Here is a 27,691-nt window from a genome sequence, read left to right as displayed (position 1 = left end):
AAAAATATATCACAGCTCACATTTTAATTTTTGTAATTTTTTTCCTAATAAAGATGTTATCTTTTTCTATAATTTAGTTGATTCAGCAATAAAGCTTAGGTCTACTACATAAGTATGGACTATTGCAAGTTACAGAAAAAAATAGAGAAATGCTTTATAAACTTTAGGAAATATTTGTATCTGAATTCTGAAAAATACGACTTGCAGGAAATTGTGACAGAAGACATGAGTGCAATTAAACTGTGCCTCAGAACATTCCATAAGCATAGTCTTCATTCTGCAGCATTTCTTCATCTTCAGGCTTCCTCTTGGCATTCCTTTTAGCACTTCTTGCTTCTTTGGTAACTTGAAGAGCAAATCCTTCAGCTTCAAGCGCCCATTGTCCATCACATGCAAGCAATTGATCTTCCATATTAGAGCTACATCTTATGCCTAAATTTCTCCGGACTTCCAACCTTCCTATCACTCTATCATTGAAACATATCACTGCATCTAGTACACCAACTTTTAATGTATCTGTTCCTACAAAAAAATTCTTGGGTAATCTTTCCCATATGCAATGGTTGAAATTTTCATTTGTATTCTGAGTGCCCCCATGAAGACATTTACTAAGCAAAACATGGTCACTCAGGTCTCTAAAAATTGGTTTTATTTCATTCATAACAGAATCAGGAAGAGAATGCTTATGAGGGTATATTTGACCACTTTCTTTTACTTTTTGGTAACTACACCAAGAAGCTGCCCCTTTAGAGTGAAGTCCATGAACAGGGTGGTCATCTGTGGCCCATACAGTTTTTCTCATTGCTGTAACATCATTCAGAGGTGCAGTTCATCTAATGGCCAGTCAATAACAACTCTGGAGAAGGTCTATTTCAGTTTCTGTCAATCTGCCTTGGCCAGACAGAGACTTTCATTTCATTTCTCTTCATAGCTTTCTCAATCTATCTTTGTAGCTTCCTCAATCTAGTACCCATCCTCTTTTGCACATGTACACAACACTCCAGTTTTGTTACAAAGGTATCACCATAAACAATGAACTCATTAATTTTATTGAAAGCTTTATAGTCCCCATCCCCTAGATACTTCATGTATCTAACCGTATAAATGGGCACCGACCTCTGAAATATTTTTAGAGCTCCATCACACTCCGTACCTCCACTGTAATTGTCATAATTCTTAGAACATTGATGTTCAATATGTCCTTCAGTGTTATCATGGCAGGTGTGGCAGTACTTAGATAAGCACTCAACATCAACAACTTTTCCATTCTCCAGAGAAGTAGCACTTACAACACCATTCAAGAAATGATGTCCTCGACATTGCCATGTCCCGTCAAGTGCAACATCAATGTCCCTGGTTCCACTAATATACAGTTTCTTCTACTGCACATTTCATAGATTCCTTAAACACAACCATCAAGGCACCTAAAAGTATTTTATATACTTACTGAACATACTGGGAGGAGGAGGAAGGTCCTTCAAACCACAAAACCTTTGAGCAGCCTTCTTTTTTCCTTTTCCTATTGCACGCATTGATACACTTACTTCAAATTCACATCATATGAATTATGCACAATGTTCAAAGTAATTTTTGAAGTAGATTTATTGCAGGGTCTACTCAGAATAACTAATTTTGACACTAAAACCTTCCTGCTACTTTGTTGTTCAGTTATTTCCAGACAGCCTACATCATCACATTGTTTACATTTCGCCACTTCCTATATCAAAGAAGATAAGATGCCCACATCAACAACAACAAATCCACTATAAACAGTGTCATTGTTAATACAAAATACAGGATGTAAACAACTACAGAGGCATCTCTTTCTGCCAGTAGTGTATAAAGTACTTTCCAAGATTTTATTAAGCAGAAAAGAAACAACACTAGACCATCATTTAGGTCAGTATCAAGGTAGTTTTAGGCAAAGAAGGTCATGCCCAGAACAAATATTTAATCTCGCGTCAGTAATTTACCACAGATTACTTAATTCAAAGGACATTGTAGTTATGTCTGTGGATTTCAAAAGGCTTTTGATTCTGTTGACAGAGAAATGATAGAGAAAAATAATTTCAGAATTTGGCTTAAAGTCTAAACTGGCAAATCTAATATGTGAAACACTTACAGATAAAGTCTGTAAAGTAAAATTTATGGAAGAAATTTCACAGCCTTTCAAAATTAAAACAAGTGCATGACAAGGTGATGGCCTATCACCAGTTCTTTGTAAAACAGTGCGAATTTGGAACAAAAAGCTTATTGAAATCAACATCCCGCCTTTAAGGTTAGGAGGAGGAAGAAAAAAGATCAATATAAACTGTCTTGCATTTGCAGATGATTTTGCTATTCTTTCCAAAAAATGTGGCATCTACTATAACACAACTAAATCTTGTTGAAGAAATAGCCTGCAGAACTGACATGAGAATTTCTGCATAAAAACAAAATATGAAACAAATATTAAGGATGCTCGAGAATCCTTTAAAACAGGTATTGGCCAAATAGAAAAGGTAAGAGAGATAATCCAAGAAAATGCTTTGGAAAAATCTGCAATAGAGGAAAGGTTGCACAAACTGGGGAGAGAATATGCCATCACAAAAAATAATAAAAAGAGCCTATCCAAAAATGCAAAAATAAGGCTTTACAACACAGTAGTGAAGTCAGAATGCCTGTATACAGGTGAATGCCTGGCATTAAACTATAACTTAGATAAATTAGAAGTACTAGAAAGGTGAATTATAAGAAAAATATTAGGACCACAAAACATAGCAGAAGGTTGGAAATTATGAAGTACTGCTGAAATTTACCAAAATATAGTAAATATTTCAAACGTAATGAGAAAAAAAGACTCATGTTTTTTGGATATTTGTTTCAAATGCAAGACAGCAAGTTAACTAATAAGATTTTCAAATATTTGTAAGATAAGATGTCCACACAAGTTGGGTTAATGAAGCAAAACAGGATTTAGAAAGAAACAATATAAAACATAAGATATAAACAACAGATAAGTCTTCCCTCATGTTTCACATCTTCTATTCTGATTCAACAATGTATTGTCTGCATAGTGTAGCTGTCACTACCAAATGTAGAGGTTGGCATGCGCTGGAGGAATGTTGGACGTGGATAGAAACTATCAGGATGCGCTGTATTAAAACTTGGTCATGATCTTCAAGTATTTTATTATTCCCAGCTACAGTGCCGTGTTCCCCTCTGTCTGCATCACAGGGTCCCACAATGCCGAGTATGCCACTTTGCTGTCTGCAAAACAGCTCGGCATGGAAGAGCTACCTCAGTGACAGGTGCAAGGTACTGTGGTGTGCTGGCCATGTACAGCCGCAATGTTTTGACGATGTCAGGAAGCGCCAGCAGCCGACTCAGTGGCCTTCATCCCTGTTGCCTCAGTGCCGCTTGCTGGGAGCTGCAGGGCGGCCTGCTGCGCGCTTCTCAGCTGTTTTGGTTAAGAATGTGGGCGACAACAAGCACCTGTGATCCAACAGCCAAATCTGCGGCCCTTGCCTCTGGCATATGTTGGGAGCCAACAAGACTGCCCACAGTAGCCAGCCATCGCCGCTGGCTGGCTATGGACCCCGCGTTGGCCTCAGAGGGTCGAACCAGTGATCCGCCGTGCACCGGAACACTGGCGCCCCATCTGCTGCTGTGTGTAGCCGGAGGTGTGACACGCCCCGTGGTCCAGGAGAGCTGCTACACTTGAATCCCCCTTGTTAGAAAACCAGCACCTATTTATATGCAGCTGTGCACCTCTGTTTTGGTAACGTGCTGCTCTGAGTCCTGTATTCATAACACCTATGTTAGGTCAGTGGGGCCCTTCTGCCTGTAACTTGCGCCATGCAAACCACTGCATTTACTCTTTTCAGCTGTTCTATGGCCTCCATTCTACTTCGCAACTGCTGGTAAGTGTAACTTGCTGTCAACAGACCTGCACCTGGCTGTAACCTGTGCGCTCAGAAATATTGCACTGAATCTAACTTTTTCCTATCTTAAATGGTGGTGCCGTTACAATAGTATTCATGGAAATTTTATGTTATCTGTTATTAACTTGTATGATGTTAATTTCATGAATCGAGTCATTCCACGATCATGAAGATTTGTGTCTCAGTTTGGTGATCTGGTTCAAGATTTTCAAATAATGAGGTAGGGCCAATCCATAATTCTACATTCATATTCAAGTCTAACCAATATTACATAAAGTATTTGCTTAGGTTTCTGTTCACTCACCCGGCTTAATCCTAGAAACACAGACACTGAAGATAAAAGCGCTGCCACAACTGTTCTGATATCCAGCTGAAAATCAATCCCGATGATCCCTGTTTCCACAAAAAGAAGAAATTAACAGCCAAAAAGCAATAAAGAAAGAAATGGGGTCATTTTTTCAAAAATTGCTGGCATTCTGATTAATGTTAACATTAAATAGAAACTAAAGTTATTCAGGATGAAGCATCTGAAAAAGATGTCACTGGCTAACTGAAATTCTAAAGTGGTTGTTGTATGCAAGCCTTCAGGCTCAGTAGCTCAGTGCAAGACTCTGAGATAAACAGGCTACTTCATATCATAATTGAGAGGAACAATCTGGTTAAATTGGAAATTTGAGAAATGGAAAATGGAAATGTCGTGTGGCTAGGGCCTCCCGTCGGGTAGACCGTTCGCCTGGTGCAGGTCTTTCAATTTGACGCCACTTCGGCGACCTGCGCATCGATGGGGATGAAATGATAATGATTAGGACAACACAACACCCAGTCCCTGAGCGGAGAAAATCTCCGACCCAGCCGGGAATTGAACCCGGGCCCTTAGGATTGACAGTCTGTCACGCTGACCACTCAGCTACCGGGGCGGACTATTTGAGAAATGATGCAGAAGTAAGTATCATCCTTCTGTAACTGTAGACGTCTGTTATTGTAACTATATACATCCTAACTATGCAACTTTATTTCAGAACATGAATGAACTTTTATTTTCCTCCATAAGGAAGGAACTAATAATTCCAAAAGCTAGAAATTGTTATTAATAAACAGGTTAGTCAGCAGTACTGAACATAAGCAATGGTGAGGCATTCTCTTTCTTCGTAGTTTTATTTTAAAGAAAATTAAGCATTTCTCTGACTGCAGCTAAGATATTAGAGAATAATTCTCAGACATATGGCTGAAATTCTAAAGTGGTCCATTGGTGTCCAATGGGCACATGCCCATTCTGGCATAGTCTCTACTGGAAAATGGGTTCCTGGGATAGAATTTAACCTATTGTGAACTTGTCTTCTTCTTCTTTTTCTTCATCTTCTTTCAAACAGAAGGCAAAAAATTCACTGCAATTTAATTTTTTTATTTGTTCAATTTGTGTCATGGTACAAGGGATGGTGGTTGTGATGGGGAGGGGGAGTGTTAAGTGCTATCCATTGAAGATGACAATATCTTGAACATCAGGTCCACCAAAGTGTAGAACAAGGAAAAATTAATATCTTGTGATTCTGGAAGTTTTCCCAGCATACTGAATATTCTATGATGCTTTAGTTGCAGCCAGATCATGTTGACTTCTTGCCACAATGTGTTGGCTGTCAACTGTTCAGCCATCTTCAGGTGAGTGTCTGGCACTGAAGACTGCTATCATGTTGTCAGCTTTACAGTAAAAACTGGCATGAAGGTGCAAGCACATTAGTGGCCATCACAGGAGTGTCCTCTATCGAAATTCACACCCTCTGTTTCAGTTGTGGCACATAAAGGTGAAACTACATGTCTGCCCTCTGTCATAACATGTGCCCTCAGTGATAAAAACAGATGTCAGATGTTGACAGGCATGTTGTTATGAATAAAATGTTTTCTCTCAAAAGAAATTAAAGATATCACTTGGTCCCAAGCATTGTCCAGTTGAAAGCCGCTCGCTGTCATTATTTGTAAGATCTTGTGCTAGACATATTTCCAATGATTATTTAATTACTAAGTCCCAAAAGGATCTTGCCAGGGCCAAGATTTTTGTGGCACAATAATCCAAAGAGTGTCCTGTGGTCATACAATGCTCAGCTATGGCCTACTTACTGGGCTGTGAAAGGCAAGTGTGGTGCCCATGTTCAACGCTTCTTTCATGTACTGAGCCTATTGTCTGAACTAAGTAAGCTTTGCCATACTGGCAAGAAATTATTAAATCCTGACCTTCTGCAGTCCCAGATTGTCCTTTACTGAACCGAGAAGAGCACCAGTCTTCACCAGTGGAGAGAGAGGATTTCCACAACCTACTTTTTATTTGATAATGAATATTTTGAGCAAACTGACAGTGTTGCAATGGACAGTCCTCTATTCTCTCTGGTAGCAAACTTTTTTATTGAAGACTTTGGGGAAATGGCATTTGATTCAGTAGAACTTAAACTGAGAGTCTTGAGGCAATATGTTTCTTGCAACATCTCATTTCAGTCCACAAGAACATCCAGTTTATGATGGAAATAAGCAAGGATGGTTGCTTCCCTTTTTGAACATCTTGATTAGTAGTAACACAGATGGGACATTAGAGAATTCTTCCTACTGTGAGCTGTAATGGTTCTTTATTTAAATGACCATTACGGCACCCCAACCCCAGTTCTCGATACCAGTAATATCGTACTACTTTTCTGCGAAGTAGCAGACATATTTTTGTGACAATATTCACATTTGGTTTTATTAATGTATAGGTAGTCCAATGTATCGATATATTACAGTGATATGGTTCTTGTGTGTATTCATTTCTGTGAGACTGTCATAATCTTTGACTTACTTGTAACCATTTTGGCGCGAATGCGCACCAAGCAGTCTTTGTTTCACTTTGCAGAAGTTAAGTTGTTATTTCGCTTTGTAAAAGAACAGTCAAGTCTTGTGTTTGGTTAAAGTGGAAATTAAATATATGAAGATTGATACAAAACTGTTTTCTTGATGATGTCACAATTAAGAAGAAGTATATGTGAATTTACAAGAAGTTTAATAAAAATGTGGATTGTGAACACCAAATCAAAAATTATTTCTACCATACCATTGTTCTGATCTGAGATTGTTTGATCATGAAGAATTACCTGAAAAACGCATTTGTTAGGTCTTCAAATATTGCTAAAATACAGATCTGTACCTTCTAGCAGTCAAAGTGGAATCACCCTAGAATCAACAAGATGAGCCATAATAACTTTGACGAAATCTATGTGGGAATCCATCCAAGATAAGTGCCAAAATTAATGACTTTTTTACAGTGACTTCATTATTTCCATTCTGACAATACCATCCACAGTCAATAACTTTGTTGTTGCCCGATAAGGCGAACATATACTGCGTGAGCAACATTATTAATCTGATTTCTAACCTACTTTGCAAGTGGTGGTATTGTTAGAAAGCCCACACATACAGACCTCTATCTGCAAGCATTGAGCTGCTTTCACAAACTACCAGTGTCCTTAGGACATTGTTGCACCAGGGACATGTTGTTTCTGATGGAGACAGCCTTACAAAGGAGCCAGAACATCTACACTCAGTGTTCAAAGATAATGTTCATCAACATCAACATGATAAGCAGCTGTTCAAGTCCAGGACATTCCTTCCATTGGCAATCTTCTGCCTAAAGTAGGCAGGATCCTAAGGTGACATCAGTTAAAGTGATTCTCCAGCCACTGGTGAAGATCTGTGCTCTTTTCAGTTTGGTAAAGGAGGGGGTTGAGGGTTGATTTGGTGGAAGAGACCAGACAGCAAGGTCACCGGTCTCATTGGATTATGGAAGGATGGGGAAGGATGTTGGCCATGCCCTTTCAAAGGAACCATCCCAGCATTTGCCTGAAGTGATTTAGTGAAATCACAGAAAACCTAAATCAGGATGGCCGAATGTGGGATTGAACTGTCATCCTCCTGAATGCAAGTCTAGTGTGCTAACCACTGCGCCACCTCATTTGGTTTGGTAAAGGACAATGTAGGACTGCAGAAGGCCAGAATTTACAAAATTTTTTGCCAGCATGGCAAAGCTTACATAGTTCAGATGATACACGTTGTACACAAAAGACACATTGAACATGAATGCCACACTCGGCCTTCACAGCCCAGTCAGTCTTGCACTGCATTATGACAGGACACTCTTTGGATTATTGTACCACAAAAATCTTGGCCCCAGTGAGATCCTTTTGGGATTCATCAGTAATTAAACAATCAGTGGAAATATGTCTAGCACAAGATCTTATCAATCATGATAGTGGCTTTCAACCGGACAAAGCTTGGGACCAGGTGATCTCTTTAATTTCTTCCAAAAGAAAACAGTTTAAACATAATGACATGTCTGGTGACATCTGATATATGTTTTTAGCACCAAAAGCTTGTGTTTTGACAGAGGGCAGACATGCCGTTCCACCTTTACACATGCCTCTGCATGCCATAGATGGAACAGTACTTGCAGAGGGTGCAAATTTTTGTAGAGGGTGCTCCTGTGATGGCTGTCATTGTGCATGCATCTCCACACCAGTTTTTGTTATAAAGACAGCTCCATGAACTAGCAGTCTCCAGTGGCAGACACTCACCTGAAGACAGCTGAATGGTTGACATCCAGCATACTCTAGCAAGAAGTCAACATGATCTGGCTGCAATCTCGAAATCTATAAGATAATATAAGATATTATAAGATATTAAGGAAAACCTTCCTGTTAAATGGGACCACTCACTGAACAGCAGAGGCATTGATTTGTCAACAGGCACAGTATCTCTTCAGAAAGCTAGAAAAGTTTTCATTCCATTTTGTGTGCCTGTCAATGACTTAACACATCTGCTGTTTAGTGAGTGGTGTCTTTTACTCCCAAATTATTTACATTCTGTCTGAACTTTCCTTACTATATTAACTGCTAAATGGGTTAGTTGAACATAAATCAGTTTATAACTCACATAAAGAAAGTGTAATTTGTATTGCAGAATGGACCTTTGTGCCTGTTACTCCAAGAGAGACACTTTAAACCAGGCTGGGCCAAGATTTGCACTCCTGGTGCACGTTCACACTCTGGACCACAGCCAATTCTGCTAATTTTTCAGCTTCTCTAATACTGCACTGTTCTGAGAAGGGTTGTGAATGAGATGGCTATATACTGTAGGCTACAGATGTGGGAAACTTAATGAAGACATATTTGCAACACAGTGCAAGTACTTCTAAGAGGGACTATTGCAGCACATTTTTATGAGCAGGACATTATCACTGGATTTTTATTTTCAACTTTTTATTTTTCTGCCCCAGCAATAATTTTATTACTTAATTAATTCAGTAAGTTGATAGTGCTAATAAAATGAACAGAACTACAAAAAACTTTATATACAGGCTTTAAACATCGTGTTATGGTGGTTATAAATTTGCACTCATTTTGATTTTAGAATACGTAAAATATTTGGAACTACAGTTCACGATACAATCAAGCACATGGAATTACACAGACTAAAATGTATTGAACCTAAAAGTTGGTGAGAATTTGTAAATTTCATAACAGAAATCAAAAAATTATGCACACATATACTGAACCAAATTCTGAAATACACTACTGGCCATTAAAATTGCTATATCATGAAGATGATGTGCTACAGACGTGAAATTTAACCAACAGGAAGAAGATGCTGTGATATGCAAATGATTAGCTTTTCAGAGCATTCACACAAGGTTGGCACCAGTGACGACACCTACAACGTGCTGACATGAGAAAAGTTTCCAACCGATTTCTCATACACAAACAGCAGTTGACGTGTTGCCTGGTGAAAAGTTTTTGCGATGCCTTGTGTAAAGAGGAGAAATGTGTACCATCACATTTCAGACATTGATAAAAGTCGTATTATAGCCAATCACAATTGCGGTTTATCGTATCGAACATTGCTGCTCGCGCTGGTCGAGATCCACTGACTGTTAGCAGAATATGGAATCGGTGGGTTCAGGAGGGTAATACAGAACGCCGAGGTGGATTGCAACAGCCTCGAATCACTAGCAGTCGAGATGACAGGCATCTTATGAGCATGGCTGTAATGGATCGTGCAGCCACATCCCGATCCCTGAGTCAACAGATGGAGACATTTGCAAGACAACAACCATCTGCACGAACAGTTAAATGACATTTGCAGCAGCATGGACTATCAGCTCAGAGACCATGGCTGCGGTTACCCTTGACGCTGCATCACAGACAGGAGTGCCTGTGATGGTGTACTCAACAATGAACCTGGGTTCACGAATGGCAAAACGTCATTTTTTCGGATGAATCCAGGTTCTGTTTACAGCATTATGATGGTCGCATCCATGTTTAGAGACATCGCGGTGAATGCACATTGGAAGTGTGTATTCATCATTGCCATACTGGCATATCACCCGGCGTGATGGTATGGGGTGCCATTGGTTACATGTCTCGGTAGTGGACTTTACATTTCTGATGTGTTACGACCTGTAGCTCTATCCTTCATTTGATCCCTGCGAAGCCCTATATTTCAGAAGGATAATGCACAACCGCATGTTGTAGGTCCTGTACGAGCCTTTCTGGATAAAGACAATGTTCAACTGCTGTCCTGGCCAGCACATTCTCCAGATCTCTCACCAATTGAAAACATCTGGTCAGTGGTGGCCGAGCAACTGGCTCATCACAATACGTCAGTCACTACTCTTGATGAACAGTTGTATCGTGTTGAAGCTGCATGGGCAGCTGTACCTGTACACACCATCCAAGCTCTGTACTCAATGCCCAGGCATATCAAGGCCTTTATTATGGCAAGAGGTGGTTGTTCTGGGTACTGATTTCTTAGGATCTATGCATCCAAATTGTGTGAAAATGTAATCACATGTCAGCTCTAGTATAATATATTTGTCCAATGAATACCCGTTTATCATCTGCATTTCTTCTTGGTGTAGCAATTTTAATGGCCAGTAGTGTAATATTAGCAGGCAGTCTGACATTGTTCCCAGGGTAACATTTGATAGAGGTCTTCTAAATTCCTGGATTAGACATACAGGTCATTGATCTGGGTTTTACACTGTATGTTGTCAGCTCAAGCTGGAAGTAATGAGCTACATCAACATTCAAAAGTAAAAACGGTCCCAGAAATAATTGAAATTAGTTTTAAAGTGAGGAAAGTCTTGCGATCTCTTTGAGAATGCATAATGAAGTATTTCAGTTACTGAAACAACACTAGTCATATCTGATCAACAAATGCCTGCCTCAAGTTCTGAGAAGTCATGAAGTTGAAGCTGATTTTTCCATATGATTAATTTATGTTTGACTGCAATGCACCGATGCAAGTAGTTGATCATTAAGACAGAGGTGTGGAATGTCTTTGCTTTGCCTGGTATACTTATTATGAAATACTCTCGATTTCATTGAGTGAGGGGGCACAGTGGTTATCACACTGGACTCACATTTGGAAGGACAATGGTTCAGTCCCACATCCAGCCATCCCGATTTAGGTTTCTTCAAACAGTATGAAAAATAAAGCAGTTCAGATTTCAAATTGAATGATGTGGCTTCTCTACTTTTTCTTTTTCTGGACAATTGCATAGATACCAAAGAACTGCTTAGGCAGAAAAATCTAATTTAAAACAGCTAATATTGCTAGCAAATTGCATGGCATGTGACAAGGCAGCTGTCCAGCTGTAGCGGCATCTGGCTAAGCCCTTCCTTTCCCTCTTCCATTCTCACCCCTCACTGCAATCGCCATTCCACTCAAGAGCACTAGGCAGGAACATGGCTGGAGCACACATACCCACGAAGTGCTGTTTGGCCAAGTCTGCTTTATACCATCTGAAGTCTCTGTGTCAAAGGGCTATTACCCCTACTAGAATGGTGGCCTAAGTTTACCAAAGGCCAAAGACGGAGATGCAATGTCTGTATGTTAGAAATTTTGACCCTGTTATTTCACCCTAGTTACTACATTATAAGCAGCTGTTCTCAGTAAAACTTATCTCCATTTATATGCTGCCAGACAAATTCTTTAACTATGAGAAGTTCATGTAACTACTCAACCCACTACATAAGCCAATAATAGCCCAAGAATTGCTTATTAACTTCACAGTAGCAAATTACCAAAAGTTCAGATTTTCATATGTACTGAGAGTTCATTGGAGACGAGATGAATTAATGCAGATTCTTGAATGAGAATTAATTCATAGTGCTTTGTTTGGGTACAAGCTGAGGCATCCCCACATGAAGTCCAGAGATCTTCCAGTTCAATTTTTTTACAAAAACTGGAATAAAGGCAGTTAAACTGACTTCTAGAGAGCTGAAATTTTGGTTTCATTACAGATACTAGGGACGGATTGTACTAAGTCAAATAGCTGAAGTGGCTAGCAGGGCATAGCTCTTACTGCTTCCATAGGGAAAACTCTGGAGTATATGGTGAACTAGAGCATAGTGTCATTGCTAGAGTTCAGAAACTTAACAAGTTACTTTTAATGTGTACGTATATGAAACCACTGTAATAGTCTGACCTTATTAGTAGAGACCACACTGAAAGGAATCCAACATAAGCAGCAATACGTAAGAATTCTTTTGAAGATTCAAAATGCATATGATAGTACAGTTATATTTTTTGTCGCTTTGTCATAGCCTTATAACCCTTACTCAGTCAGTGCTATTTTAGGTTCACTGCAGTATGGCAGGTGAACTGTGGAGGGGGGTGGGGGGGGGGTGGGGGGGGCGGTGTCAGGTGTGGTAAGCAGTAATCCTCCTAGTCTCCATCTCCATTAATTCATTGCACCCATACATCCTACCCAACACTCTCCCTTCCTCTGTCCTGTTATCCACCCCCCCCCCCCCCCCCCCCATTCTGTGCCTTCACATCATCATCATTGTTTCCTCTATTAACTCACCAGGTCCAGTGCCTGTGCTTGTATTCCTTTTCTGTCCACCTGCTTAGCTGGGTGGTAACTTGCTTGTATCCCATGCAGCAGGCTCGGGTTTGATTCCTGGCCAGGTTGGAGATTTTCTCCGCTCATGGACTGGGTGTTGTGTTGTACTCATCATCATTTCATCCTCATCACTGGCAACCAAGTTGCCCAATGTGGCGTCGACTGAAATAAGACTTGTACTCGGCAACCAGACTTCCCCCGATGGTGCCTCCCAGCCAATAATGCCATACGCTCATTTCATTTCTGTCAACCTTCTAACCCCACCTAGTGCATTCCTATTCACACATCAACTGTCCTGTTTCTACCAGAGTTGCTAGCCGTCTCTACCCACCCCACACAACATAACCCACACCAGTCCACATATGCACTGCAATCCTACCATTGTGTGTTTGACCAGCACCATGTAGTTGCCCAGCTGCGTGTTCCCTTGCTCATTAAAGGAATTTTCCAGAAAGCTAGCACGTTTACATTTTTTGTGTGTCTGCTGACAACTCAATTCACCTACTTTTCAGGGAGTGGTACCTTTACTCCTAAATTATTTACATTCTACCAAAACTTTCCTTGGCATTTTTATGCTTTAGATGCTGGGTTATAAACATGCTTCCTGATCTCTGCATCAAATAAAATGCTACTGCACAGGGCAGTGTGTTAAGTGTCATGTCGTTTTCTGTATGCATAAACAGTATATCATTTTCAAATACATTGATCATTACCGTAGTTATGGACAGTTTTTACATTTTATTATCTACTATCAGCATCACAGTATTGTTTTTTCAACTACACCTGACTCTTAAGAGACTGGCTTTAAATCTCGCTCCACACAAAATTGTGTGTGTTAATTTTATTTATGATCATTACCTTCATATTTTTCCAAAGTCAATAATGCAGTGTATCTCACTAAATTTTAAAGAATGTGTAAGTTTGTCAGGTTTTGTATTCAATGAAGAATTTCTTTTAATGCCCTATCTGTGAAATCTTTAAGTAGAGAGCTGCACAGAATTCTCAAATTGTTCCGAGAACTTTAGCATATCTGAGCCCATACTGATTCATACTGGGCATAGACAGCATATTGTTAACATCTTGTTACTACTTTTCTAGCTTACTTGGTGCATGTTATTGCACAAACATATTACACACTAAACAACAGTGTAACATGACACATATTAGTTTCTGTGTGCAGCCTTTCGACTCTGATTGTTGGATTGAAAACCTCCTCTGGAGATTTCCGTGTATTATGGTCTTCAGCTATATGCAATAACGTTGCTGCTACATATTTTATTTTGTTGTATACCTACCTTCTGCTGGACCATCCTCATGGTCTTTTCTTATCTCTTTAAATATAGAAAAGAAGTGTCCCAGTTCAACTACCATTCATTCACCTGGTTTCATGTCCCACCCACCAAATTTTCATTTTCATTGTGGCCTTAACTACATTTTTTAATCCAGTCTGTTCCCTGATCCATTCATTTGTTTTCTTGTCCCTCCCAGTAATTCACAATAACCATTTTTCCAATACTCACTGAAGATTTTTTTGAATGATTTTCACAGTGAAAATGCAAGTTGTAATATTACTGGCTTTGCAGCCATCATATCCAACTACTAGAAGCTCTTCTTAGAGCAGTTGAGAAGGCAGCAGTGGGAAGATGACACAATACGGCAAGAGGTACCGGTGACAGATGGTTTATACAGTATGTGTATCATGAGAAAGACTGCCTAAATTGTGATCCTTCTCCACAATTGGCTGCTGCGCTCAGAAGTAGTGCACCAAAATGATAAACTTCTGCTATTAATATTAGAAAAACTACACAGTGAATTTACTTGTTTTCATATAAAAGCATCTCTCAATAGCAGATGATCATCCCATTATTTCAAAATTGTTTATTACCAGCAAAATAATAAACAACTGCTAAACATAAAGGCAGACAAAGCACTTCAGAGATCTCTGGATTGTGCCTAACTTGGATGGCAAGTGAAGTGGTTTGGCTGTAAGATCAGAACTGGTTTGGCTGTCTCAGAAGACAGACATGTTGTCTGCATTGGTTGGTATTGGTTAAGAACTTAATTAGGAATCTCTGGTTATTTGAACATGTAATTGAGAGCAGTTTGACAGTAATTATACAAGTGTGCAATTGACTGTTTGTTTATTCTCTATGAAAGTGTGAAGAATGGGAATTATTTGTGATTTGTAAAGGGGACTATAATCATGCAGTTTCTCATATTCTGCTAATGAAAAGTAAATGGCATCCCATATAAACAAAATAATTAAAAACTTAATTACTTATACAATACCAGTTCCTTTGCTACGAGTTTATTACAGCCCCAATATAACACATTCACAACCTACATGCTCTTTTCTATGCAGGCAACAACAACTATAGAAGACTGCAGATTGGTGAACATTAATTGGACCTTATGCATTCCACTCAGGGCAGTTGAGGAAAATAGGCAACTCATATGTACTGCAGTCTTAGTACAAAGGAGATCAGTGACACGTCATGTGTGGTAGCACAGAGGAGGTATGAAGGTAAGAAATTTTTGAGGGAAGGGATATTATCTCTCTCCCCATTTGCCATTCATGGCACCCTTGCAAGGAGTCTTTGAAGTCAAAGTGATTTGGAATTATGAGGCTAGATTTTATTCATGAGAACTGTGAACTGTAACCAAACAGCAAACTGTGTAAGAACTGTGATTCATGAGAACTGTTAATGACCAGTTTTTGATTCCTTAAAGTGGCATCAGCACAAGGCAAGAATGGTAATTGCTTAAATGCAACAAGAATAAAAGTTAACATTGTGTGTCTGATCTGTGAGATTACATTAAAAATAATCACTTCAAGTTTCATCATGCTGTAAGATGATGCAACAAGCAGAGCAGCATGAAACAACCACAGAGAACAGGTGCAGCAGCAGCAAGTTGTGACAGCAAGCAGCAGCCAGCACTGTTAACAGTACATGGCATGTTTGAAGTGAGAGCTTCAGCATACCACAATTATGAAGTAACCATGAGTGCTTTCACTGTGAATGTAGAGTTAACTAATAATGAAGACAATGAAAGCGTAGATTTAGTGCCAGACAATGATAATGTAAACCCTGTATGTGAAGTATCTAGTCAAAATGAAGTAATGATTGGAATGATGATGCCAGAGGAAATGACTCTGATGTCAACATTAATAATGAGCCAACAGATGAATTACATAATTTATTCATGGTATAGCAACAGCTGACACTTTACCAACTTGGGGTGATGTTGAAGATACGAGATCTATGCTAAAATTAATTTTGCAAGAACAAAAAGTACAAAAAACAGACGCTAAGCATAACAAAATAGTGAAAATAGATGAGGTGTTACAAGAAGTTAATGTATGAATAGCTCAACTTAACACTAAGTTCAATGGTTTGGAACAAAAAGTTACAAATCTCAAAGCTAAAACTGAGGGATGTTGGAAGAAAATAGATTATGAAGCCAAAGAATGGGGTAAAAGTTAGAAGTTTGTAAGTCAGAAATAAATCATAAGGTTGACCACGAAATCAAAAAGATAAATCAGGATTTGCAGGATCAAAATGAAGTAACATGGACAACAGTTAAAGACATTAGTAATGTAAGGCAAAAGCAAAGCAAAGCTATCAAAGCATGTAGTGATAAACATAATATATGGTGGAATAAGAGCCATGAAATACTTAGTCATAATATTTCAAATACAGAATCCTCTTGTAAGGGCAACATAAGTGCGATTCATGGCAAACTGTGAGAAATAAAGCAAAAATTACTTCCTGAGATGCAAGACAAGACAAAATAGAAAATGAAGTTAAATAAAAAGTCAAAATTTGGTGTGTATAAGAAAAAAAGAAAGGTAGTGTTCATGTCAGTGAAGTAGCAAATCATCCTAATGTGTATAAGTTCCATCATTTCTCTAGTAAGGGAACTACACTTCCAGCAGCCTTCATTAGACAGTTTGATGGCATCATTCCCAAAGACATGACAGAATGACAAAAAATCAAATTCGTTGCCAGTAGGTTAGAAGGAAAAGCAAAATCATGGGGAAAAATGGTCAGTAACACATGTAAAACAGATAAACAATTTGTTCAAGCATTTTTGAGTTAACACTGGTCTTGTAGCACACAAAACAGAGTGAGAGGTGAAGTAGTTGTGAACAGAGGGTTTGATGTTGAAAATGCCATTGTACCACAAATGGGCAGAAATAAGGTACTACAAGGTCCTGTACTAAAGTTCAATAGCATCAGAATATCAGTCAATAGCTTCTTTCAGAGCCACTAGCAAAAAATGGTCAAAAGTATACTTCATTCACCTATGGGAGACAAAGCTGTCAGTTCACTTGTAAGAAGCATCATTTGGGGGTAGATTGCATGGCTGAATTTGGGAAAGTTGTGAAAGAAGTGCCTCATTCTACCATGGAAATACCACCATTACAATTATTAGATGATATGTCAATCAGTGACATTAAAAACTATTGCATCCACTAACCCACTGGGGGCAATGACAGTCTTTGTATTGCTAGGTAATTGATGATTATCAGATGCCCGAGTTAACCAACAGCATACTTCATTTTCTTTTCCTGCTGTTAGTACTTCCCTTCTTTTATTGAGAACTATATCTGTCTTCTTTAATATTCTTCACTTTCAAGGTTATGAAGAGAAAATTTCCTTACACTGAATGTGACAACAAAGAAAGAAACAATGACAAAAACAAAGTAACCAGCAGAATAAACATCTCCACAGCACAGGTAAAAAACAAACATTTGACAGAATATATGTGGATGGGCTAGAATATGTGAGGTATAAGATTTCAGCTACATCAGCAACAGAACACAGTATCTGGTTACAACAAGACATCAGTACCATATTAATGCACACAACAAGAAACATGTTATGAAGTATGTAGTGGAATAATTTTTAAGTATTTACAACAATAAACAACCCTTTATGTTTGAAAACATTTTAAGAAAAGGAGCAAGACAAGGGCTATTGTATATAACACAGATGAAATAATACATAAAAAGAAGCCAAAGCCTGTAGAAGAAGAGGATGATGCTAAACCAGGTACAATGTACAATAGCAGAAATTCTGGTGGCAAAAATACTGGGAATAACTAAAAGTTGTCTTGAGAAGATGTATGAAATGTGTCAAGAGAGACATATCATTACTCTTTGGTATGAACTGAAACGGTGAAGCAGTTTCTGCGGTAATTATTTATGGCACATTGATATGCTAAGAATAGTCCTGCCAAAGAGGTTTATGGCAAATGGAGAGTTATGATTCTTAGGCAACAGAAAAGTCAACCAACTGATTATGGAGAGGGAAAAAAGGTAACTGGTAAGTTATAGATTAGGCGAAAAAAAGTTGGACAATTATTTACATAGAGAGAAAGGATAAGTATTATTAGGTGACAAGAAAAGAGGCAAATCATCTATGTAGAGTGAAGGAGGAAAGGAAAAATATGATGTGTAAGTCAGCCATTAAGTAGTATTTTACTACATTTACATGTGAAACATCTTCTGAAAGATGAAGATCGAATTTCTAAAAACATTTTTTGCTATTGTGTTTACATGTTAAGCTCTGAAGCAAATTTGCTAGCCCAGTTAAATACAACATCTGGAAAACAGCTGATCCAGTTGCTGCTTCAGTCAACACAATCATTATTTCTCTTCACTTAAATATTACAGTTAGACAGCTTCATGCTCAGTCTAATGCTTCTGTTTCTCATTCACTGCATAATAAATCCATATTAACTGAATATTCAGAAACAAATAATTTGACAATCCTAGCATGTTTCAAACTGGTTGCATTTACATGGGATCAAAAATCAATAGTGAAATTGGAGAACTGGCAACCAGAAGCGGATTTCCAGAATTGATTTTGAAGTGTTTTTCACAACCACCCAGAAGCGGTATTGCGAAATTGGTTTATGAAATCTGGTTTTCGGAGCCCCATGTAAACTGGGTGTTTATGGACAAAATGGTTTCTCAGTTAAGTATGACACCTAGAAAACAGCTGTTACAGTTTATGATCTAGTCATCACAGTCACTGTTTCTGTTCCATTAGACAAGGTTTAAACAGCTTCAGTTTAATATTTCTACTTATCTTTCAATGCACAAAATGCCACTCCATCCATATGAGCTGAAAATTTTTAAAAACAAAACGAAATCTGACAGCCCAAGGACATTTCAAAACCAGCTGAATTTACACCGGAGCAAAAATCAATTGTGGAATTGGAAAACTGGTAACCAGAAGCAAATTTCCAGAATTGAGTTTGGAGTGTTTACATGACCAACCAGAAGTGGTATTGGGAAATCGGTTTATGAAATCCACCTTAGGGAGCCCCATGTAAACAGGGCACATGAAATACAAGGGAGTACACATATTGTTGACATCAGACACAACACTGACGTGGAAATCTCATAAGACATAAAAGTAGTCAACTGTATGTAAATAGTGGATACTAGAGTGCTGCAACGCTCAATGTTTGACCGGTCACGGCTCGTCTGTTGATGGGGGGACCGAGCCACCCGTGTCTGGCCCCACACGACTCGGCTCGGTCACGTACTCGCCCCACGTCTGTTGTCCAGATTCCGGACACGCGGATAACCAAGCATGACTGGTCACTGCTGACGTCTCACCTCGCCTCGCCCTGGCTTGCAGCACTGTACTGTGCAAATCCAACGGCTCTCTGTCTCTCTCTCTCTCTTCCTCTCTCTCTCGCACACACACACACACACACACACACACACACACACACACACACACACACACAATGTATTTATCTCTGTCTTGCTCTCTCTTTCTCTCTCTTTCAATCCAAAAGTAACGTTCCCAAGAGCGAGTACGTGACACAGCTAAATTCATAAAGCACTTGGAAAGTAAAATGATAGTTCAGTACAATCGCGGATAGAAGACGTAGCAATTTTATGTCTGGAAGTGATCACAGTCTTCTCACAAATGAAAGTCAAGGCTCGATTTTTAATCCTTTGTACCTCGTGTTAAAAAATATATATCTGTTAGTACACATCAGTTACACTAGTTAATTATAAATCTATCGCGCATCATAATGAAACAGTTCTTTTAAATGCAGTAATTACTCACCTGACAGTCAGTGTCACTGACAGTGCAAATTTATTGTAGTTTGTGAAACCACAGAAGAACTAACTGAATTGTCGATTCTTTTTCGCCTTCTAATTCAGCTGTGGCCTCTTTAAATGGTCTCAAAAAATGAGCAGTTTTTCCTGCAAGCTCATTATCATATCCTTGCAATTTGTAAGTGGAGTCCTTTTCCATCAGCACAGCAGCAACTTCGTTATACTAAGCGTGTAAGGATTCCAGCATAGTGTACAAGCTGTTCCAGCATTTGCAGACCACTTGTTTCAATGATGATTTCAAAGACGAGCAGGGGCCACTTTTCTTAATGTCCCTTACAATGCATTTTGCAGTATTTATTGTTGATGCGATGTTCGGAGCATGATTTAACAAGAAGTTATCTTCATCGATAGTATGGCTAAGTGCTGTCTTTATACAATGAGCAGCACAAGGAATCCTTTCGTGATTTTTCAAAGCCTTTATTACATAGGCAACCTGGTTGGAGACAAAAACAAAACTGTGCAACATGTGCGGCGAAATGTCTCAATCAGCCATCCTCTCTACAATTTCTTTCATAATATTTACTCCCATCTTCTTAATGTTAGGGAATTTTGTTGTAAATAAACCGTTGTTCCAAAAGACCAATCTGTGTTAATGTAATGTGTTGTAAGCATCAAATAGTGCACCTGATTATGCAAATCAGTCCATATATCAACTGTTGCTGCATTTATTTTATTTATAACTTCCGCAATAACAGAAGGCATTATGCTGTTTCGCATTGCATCAGCTTGTTCTGTGACATTTCTTCTTATAGTAGAGGGATGTGGCATGACATCTGCCATGTTAACTTCTCCATAATGCGCACCTAGATGTATTAATTCTTGGCCTAGTTCTCTGAAACCTTCACCAGAAACAGCACTAAAAGGTCTCATATTCTTAGCACACATTGCAACACATTTTCCTGTAATACTATTTTTTATTACTGCCGGTATCCCTGAAGGAGCTGTATCTTGTGAGGTTTCCTGCAACTGTGTTTCTTTAAATGAATGGTTCCCGACAGGAAACACAATAATGTGGAGCAGTTTATGCATGATACGTACCCAATGATGCACTGTTTTCGTCTACAACCAACAGAAATGTACTCCATACTTGGCTTTTTAGACCTTTCTGTTCCTTCAATGTGTAAACATTGGTTTCAATCTTAGGTCTTAAAGCACTGGCTTCCTCGCGCTGTATGATTACAGAGAGAGACACACCACAAATGAGAAGTTCATACTGGCTGCAGTCTCACATGGATAATGACACGTGTAATGTGTTTGAAGTTATGTGCTACGTACTCAGTCACGGCTTCTATGCTCGGTGACTAGAACTAGTGCAGGCAGCCTATCCAGTTAGGGTGTGCTCGCCCCATCTTGTATTTTGTGTTCACGTACTCCGTCATGCAGGACTCTAGTGGATACAGTGGATACAGCTGTGATCTAAACAAAAAAAAAAACGATAAACCACTCTCTTGGTAGGATGCAAACAATGGCATTGTTTATAACAGCCAAAATCAAAACAAAACAGTATGTATTTATATTGTGAAAGTGTATGAAAATATATTTATTTAAAATTTGTTTAAAATTATTAGGAAACTAATTTAAGGCACTTTGTATTGTTACATGGAATTGTACTGCACCTGTATGCTGAGGCTGGAGATGGTAGACTGGACTGACAGTTGTTGAACTCAACACCAGTTGGGAAAGTTTGGAGTTTCACAATGCAAGACCACATCACGGACAACAGAATTATCGATATGGTTCAAATGGCTCTGAGCACTATGGGACTTAGCATCTGAGGTCATCAGTCCCCTAGACTTAGAACTACTTAAACCTAACTTACCTAAGGACATCACACACATCCATGCCCGAGGCAAGATTCGAACCTGCGACCGTAGCAAAAGCGCGGTTCCTGACTGAAGCGCCTAGAACCTCTCGGCCACATTGGCCAGCAATTATCAATATGGAATGCTGTTGTGGGTTGCTTGCACATGTTCTGGTTTAAGGTTTCTGGTTTAAGATGTGAGTGTAATGTTCTTCTGGCTCCAAATATTTGGGAATGTATGGGCACTATGTTTGTTCTATTTGTAACCCTGTGAAGTGGGTGTCTTTATGATGCATTCAAATTTAAATAAATACAGAACAGCATTGTGCCAACAACATATCAGTGAGGAGAAATGTAAAAAATGGAATGATGAAAGCATCTGATTATGCAAATACTTTGTCAAATCGAAAGGATGGCAATGTGCTGATAGTTGTATAGCAATGTAACTTCTTATGATAAATATTTTGTTGAATCTAAAAAACAGATGTGTATAGCAATTTAACTTCTCATGAGAAATATTTTGTTGAATGTAATGGGTGGCAGTATGTCCATTGTAGCTTAACAGCAGTACAAAATTCTGTGACTGAAACTTGGCTAGGAGGTACTGGACTGCTATAGAATAGTCTAGCAGAGATGACAGATAGAAAGTTAACAAAAGACTACTAACTATATAAGATGCCCTAATGCTACTTTGAAAATCTCAAGTATTAAAAGAATAATGTAATTAATATAGAAAGTGTAAGTGAAGGTTAATGATTTTGGGATATAAGGTTTTACAAGAATTCACTGAAGGTGACAATCAGCTTCTTCTAAGCATAAAATAATTTGGTCTATGATTATATAAGTTAATTAATAATATGAGAGTGAAAAAATAAAGCAGATTCCATTTTTGAAAAACAATAACAAATCACAAGATTAGTGAAATGTTATGGCTTATGATAGATGATAATTGAAAAATTTATAAACATTATCCTATTTCTAAAACTGAATGTTGTCTGCGAGAACATCCCAATTTTTGGAAACCTCAGATGGTGGGAGATATGTAATATTTCTGGCTTTGTAGTCATCATAGTCAGCTGCTTGAAGCTCTTCTTAGAGCAGTTGAGAAGGCAGCAGTAGGAGGATGACATAATGTCATGTGAGATACCAGTGACAGATGGTTTGTTCATTACATGTACCATAAGAAAGACTGCCTAAATTGTGGTCCTTCTCCATGATTGGCTGCTACATTCAGAAGTAGTGCACCAAAATGATAAACTTCTGCTATTAATATTAGAAAAACTAAACAGTGGATTTACTTGCCTTTCCTATAAAAGCATCTCTCAATAGCAGGCTATCATTTCATTATTTCAAAAGAGTTAATTGCAGAATAATAAACAACTGCTAAGCTTAAAGGCAGATGAAGCATTTTGGAGATCTTTGGACCATGCATAACTTGGATGGTGGGTGAAGTGGTTCGGCTGTAAGATTGGAGCTGGTTCGGCAGTCTCAGAAGAAAGACATGTTGTCTGCCTTGGTCGGTATTGGTTAAAAACTTAATTAGCAATCTCTGGTTATTTGGGCATGTAATTGAGAGCAGTTTGACAGTAATTACATAAGTGTGCATTTGATTGTTTTGTTTATTTTCTATGAAAGTGTGAAGAACAGAAATTTTTTGTGGTTTGTAAAGTGGGCTATAAGCTATAATCATTCAGTTTCTTGTATCCTGCTAATAAAAAGCAAGTGGCATCCTATGTAAAAAACTAACTAAAAATTTAATTATTTATGCAATACCAATTCCTTGCTAAGAGTTATTACAGCTTCAAGATTATGGATTCATGACCTGTTTTCTGCACAGGTGCAAGAACTATAGAAGACTGCAGGTTGGCGAACATTCATTAGAACTTATGCAGTCCACTCCTCTCTATCTCTCTCTCTCTCTCTTTCTCTCTCTCTCCCTCTCTCTCTCTCCACTTGACATAATGTCTCACTGCCACAGACTTTCTTTATTAAATTCTACCATTTCAATTTGTCTTGAGGGTATTTATGGAACTTCCACAAATTGTCTCACATTTATACATTTGATAATGTAGCAGCAGAGTTGATTCAGTACATAAGGTCTTATCTTCACATTGGTGATTCCAGATAACAGAAAATTAAAATATAAAAATCAATTTTCTTATGCTCAGCACAGACATTCTTTCTGGTGTTCTTTCTTTTCAAGAGCAACTTAATACTGCCATTAAGCTGTGCCCATTTTCACAATATTCTAAACAGTATTAAAGTCCATGACACCATTAAACCTATTGTTTGTATTCTCTCTGTTTTGAAATATGTGCTGACAGTGTTGGTCTCTAGAAGTGTGATAGGTGATAGGATAGGCAAGTTTCTACTATATGTGTTTCATTGCAGAGTATTTTTGTATTTTAAAATGCCTGCAACACATTTGCAGGTTTTGTGAGAGCAGAGGCAAAACATTTTCAGCTTTTTCTCTTTTGTCTCTGAATCACTCAATGGACAGAGGTTGTGGGAACTCTGTGACAATAAACAATATCGCTGGCCTACCATGCACTATACCAGATTTTACACATGGTTAATTTTTACCACCAAGTCTTTCTGCAGGCAGATTCATTTCAGGTGTTAGTCACTCAAGTCCTCATTGGCAAGAACACTTTTTTTGGTGGATGTAAACTCATGTGGACCTCAGAGATGCAATCCACTTTCAGATGTATGGAGGACTGTCTTGTCTGAGCCATTACTTTGGTGCAACCCCTCCCTGTCGCACAGCTCATCGTGACAGCAGACTTGAGTGACTCTGCTATTGATGCTGTCGTACAAATAGGACTGGGGACAGAGGAAGGGTGGGGGGAGGGGGCAGGGAGGGTGTGTGTCCAACAACCAATCCATTTTTTCTTGCACAAGCTGTCACCTTTAGAATAGAAAAGGTCAGCAAATGATTAAAAGCTACTAGCAGTATATGAAGCAGTGTGTTACTTCTGACAAGATATTGAGGAGTGCCCTCAGATTACTTACATGGACAATTGACAGTTCACAGCTTCTATCTGAAACTCATGCAAGGATACACACCCCCAGTGGCTTTGGCACTTAGGTTACATTGCACACTTCACACCCAGTGCCAGTCATATGAGAGGCACAGAAGATGCTGTGGTAGATTAGCTCCTGTGCATCATTGCCATGCCATTCTACTTCGACTGTGACCAGTTCATGGAAGTGCAATTGGGGGACCAGCAGCCAGCGATTAGGGGCTCTTATTTGTGTTTGCTCCAAGAACCATGGCCTATTTTGAGTGTGACCCATCCAGTCACCTGTGATTTCTCACAAAAATGGACATGTGCCATTGTTCTTCAGCAATTTTACCACATCACCTTCAACCAGTTATATAACTTGACACACTCCGGTGTATGTCTGACTATTCTATTTGAGACAGACTGATTCATGTGGCCTATTATGAAGAAGGATCATAAGCTCTAGATTTGTGCATGCATTCCATGCCAAATGAGTAAGGTATTATGGTGGACATAACACCCATCTCTGATGGCTATCAATACAGCCTGTCAGTTATCTGCTGAATCACTTATTGAGTAGAAGCTGTACTGCTTAAGGACAATGTAGTTTCATCTACTGCCAGAGCCTTTACTGGCATGTAGATTTTCTGCTTTGGTTCTCTCTCATCCATAACGACCAACCACAGCCAGCAATTTGAATTGGCTCTTTTGCTCCAGTTGTGCAACATGAATGACAGCATATCATTCACAGAGCAATGAGCTCATCAAGTGGTGGGATTGTACCTTAAAGGCAGTTCTCATGTACCACAGTGGACTCTGGACAGATACACTCTCACGGGTACTCCGTGGAGTGTGTATGGCCCACACATATGACTTTGGAGCTTTGCTCACTAAAATTTTGTAGAGCAATGTGCTCTCCTTGCCCAATGACTGTGTTCCAACAACCATCGACTACATTCCTGACCTGGTTTCACAAGTAAAATTCCACATCTTCCACCTCCACGTACCACTCCCTCTTCCTCACTACTGCACCTAAGGAATTCTTCCACAAGGCTCTAACAGAGTGTGAGTTTGTGATGTTATATGATGACACAATCTGACCAGCCTTGCAACATCCATACTATGGTCCCACATAAGTTACTTTGATGGAATGACCATAATTTTGACATACTGTTACATGGCAAATCTATGACAAAGTCTGTCAATTGCCTTAAGCTGGCATGGACTCTGCTACAAGCTTTACCAAATGATGCCCCCTCCAACCACCTTCCATTAGTACAATGGACAACTCACCCCTTCCTGATCACATACCTGAAGCTTTTGAGTTCGCCTTGATGTTAATGATTCATTGTCTTAACATCAAGTTGATTGACAATGATCTCATCATTGAGGGGTGGCATTCAGACTGTCAGACCACAGATGGCTCTGTCGCATGTAACTTTAAGAGAACTTTTAAGATACCACATGATGTTGATACCTCCATTCTCACCTCCTGCTTCTCCCCTTCTCTGCTACAGACTCAGACTCATTTATTATGTGATGGTTCCTTGTCCTAAGAACCAAAGGCATATAATACAATCTTCTGATGTCTCTGTTGTACACCTCACATATCTGAAATGTGCAATAAGCAATAATGTCTCTATCATTGAAACTCTCAAGTACTCCTAATTTTGACACTTTGCCCTCCTGGATACCATACTACAGCTACAGTAACCTATCTATTACCATGTGTATTAGCATTATTATTATCCAAAGTAAAATTCAGAACACATACACAAAAAACTGAATGACCATGCAAAAACACTTGTCCATTTACACCATTTTCAGTGCTCATCTCGATGTTATCTACAGCTTTATACACTGTAAGGTGTGAACGCCTTCTCCTCCTATAAATTGGAAGATTTTATTATATGTCTTGCATGCCTTTAGTTCTTAGGACAAGGAACCATCGCAAAACAAATGAGTCTGAGTCTGTGTGCATATGGGTAAAAGGAGCACTGAATTGTTACAAGATTAAAGTTATTGGTTGAAAATGGTTCAAATGGCTCCGAGCACTATGCAACTTAACTTCTGAGGTCATTGGTCGCCTAGAACTTAGAACTAATTAAACCTAACTAACCTAAGGACATCATACACATCCATGCCTGAGGCAGGATTCGAACCTGCAACCGTAGCAGTCGCTCGGTTCCAGACCGTAGCACCTAGAACCACATGGCCACTCCAGCCAGCTAAAGTTATTGGTGATCTAACTCATTATTATAGAAATTAAATAAAGTTCTCTTCTTTATCCTGCCTGCTTCAGATCATGCAATCTCACTGGTACCATCCAGTCGTGCCAATCTCTCTGCCATCCCTCTGACCTCTGATGCCACCACACAGATATGCTTTGGCTGCCCTCCACAGTGCATCGATGCATCTTCAAGACTATCATTTGTACACTGTGTGGCTTCCACTGCCTCCCCACACCAACTCAACTGGAGATGACAATACACCTGTTGCATCCTGATGACCTCTCTGCCTCCACATTGTCTCATCGCCTTTTGCACTCCATGCACCTCTCCTTACAGTGGTCCACACTGTTGTGAGGGGCTCTGTGGGAACTCCATGATAATAAACAATATCACTTGCAATTGACTGAGACCACAGGCTAGAGGTCTCTGACAGACAGTGTGACTTATGGCTTTGGGTAGTGTAGAAGCAGCTCCGCTGTACTGACTTTGTTATAATAAAGAGTGTGTTTAATCAGATATGAGTTGTGTAATTGTACATTCTACACCCTATCTATAGTAGAACACTACAAGCTTTTTCCCTTTAACATTTGGCAAAAAGAGTGGCTGTATTAATATGGAATTTATGGCTCTGACCAAATTACAGATCATGAACCTTCAG

This window comes from Schistocerca serialis, chromosome 2 (assembly GCF_023864345.2).
Source record: "Schistocerca serialis cubense isolate TAMUIC-IGC-003099 chromosome 2, iqSchSeri2.2, whole genome shotgun sequence".
NCBI classification, from domain to species: domain Eukaryota; kingdom Metazoa; phylum Arthropoda; class Insecta; order Orthoptera; family Acrididae; genus Schistocerca; species Schistocerca serialis.
Note: the sequence above shows the minus strand (reverse complement) of the source record.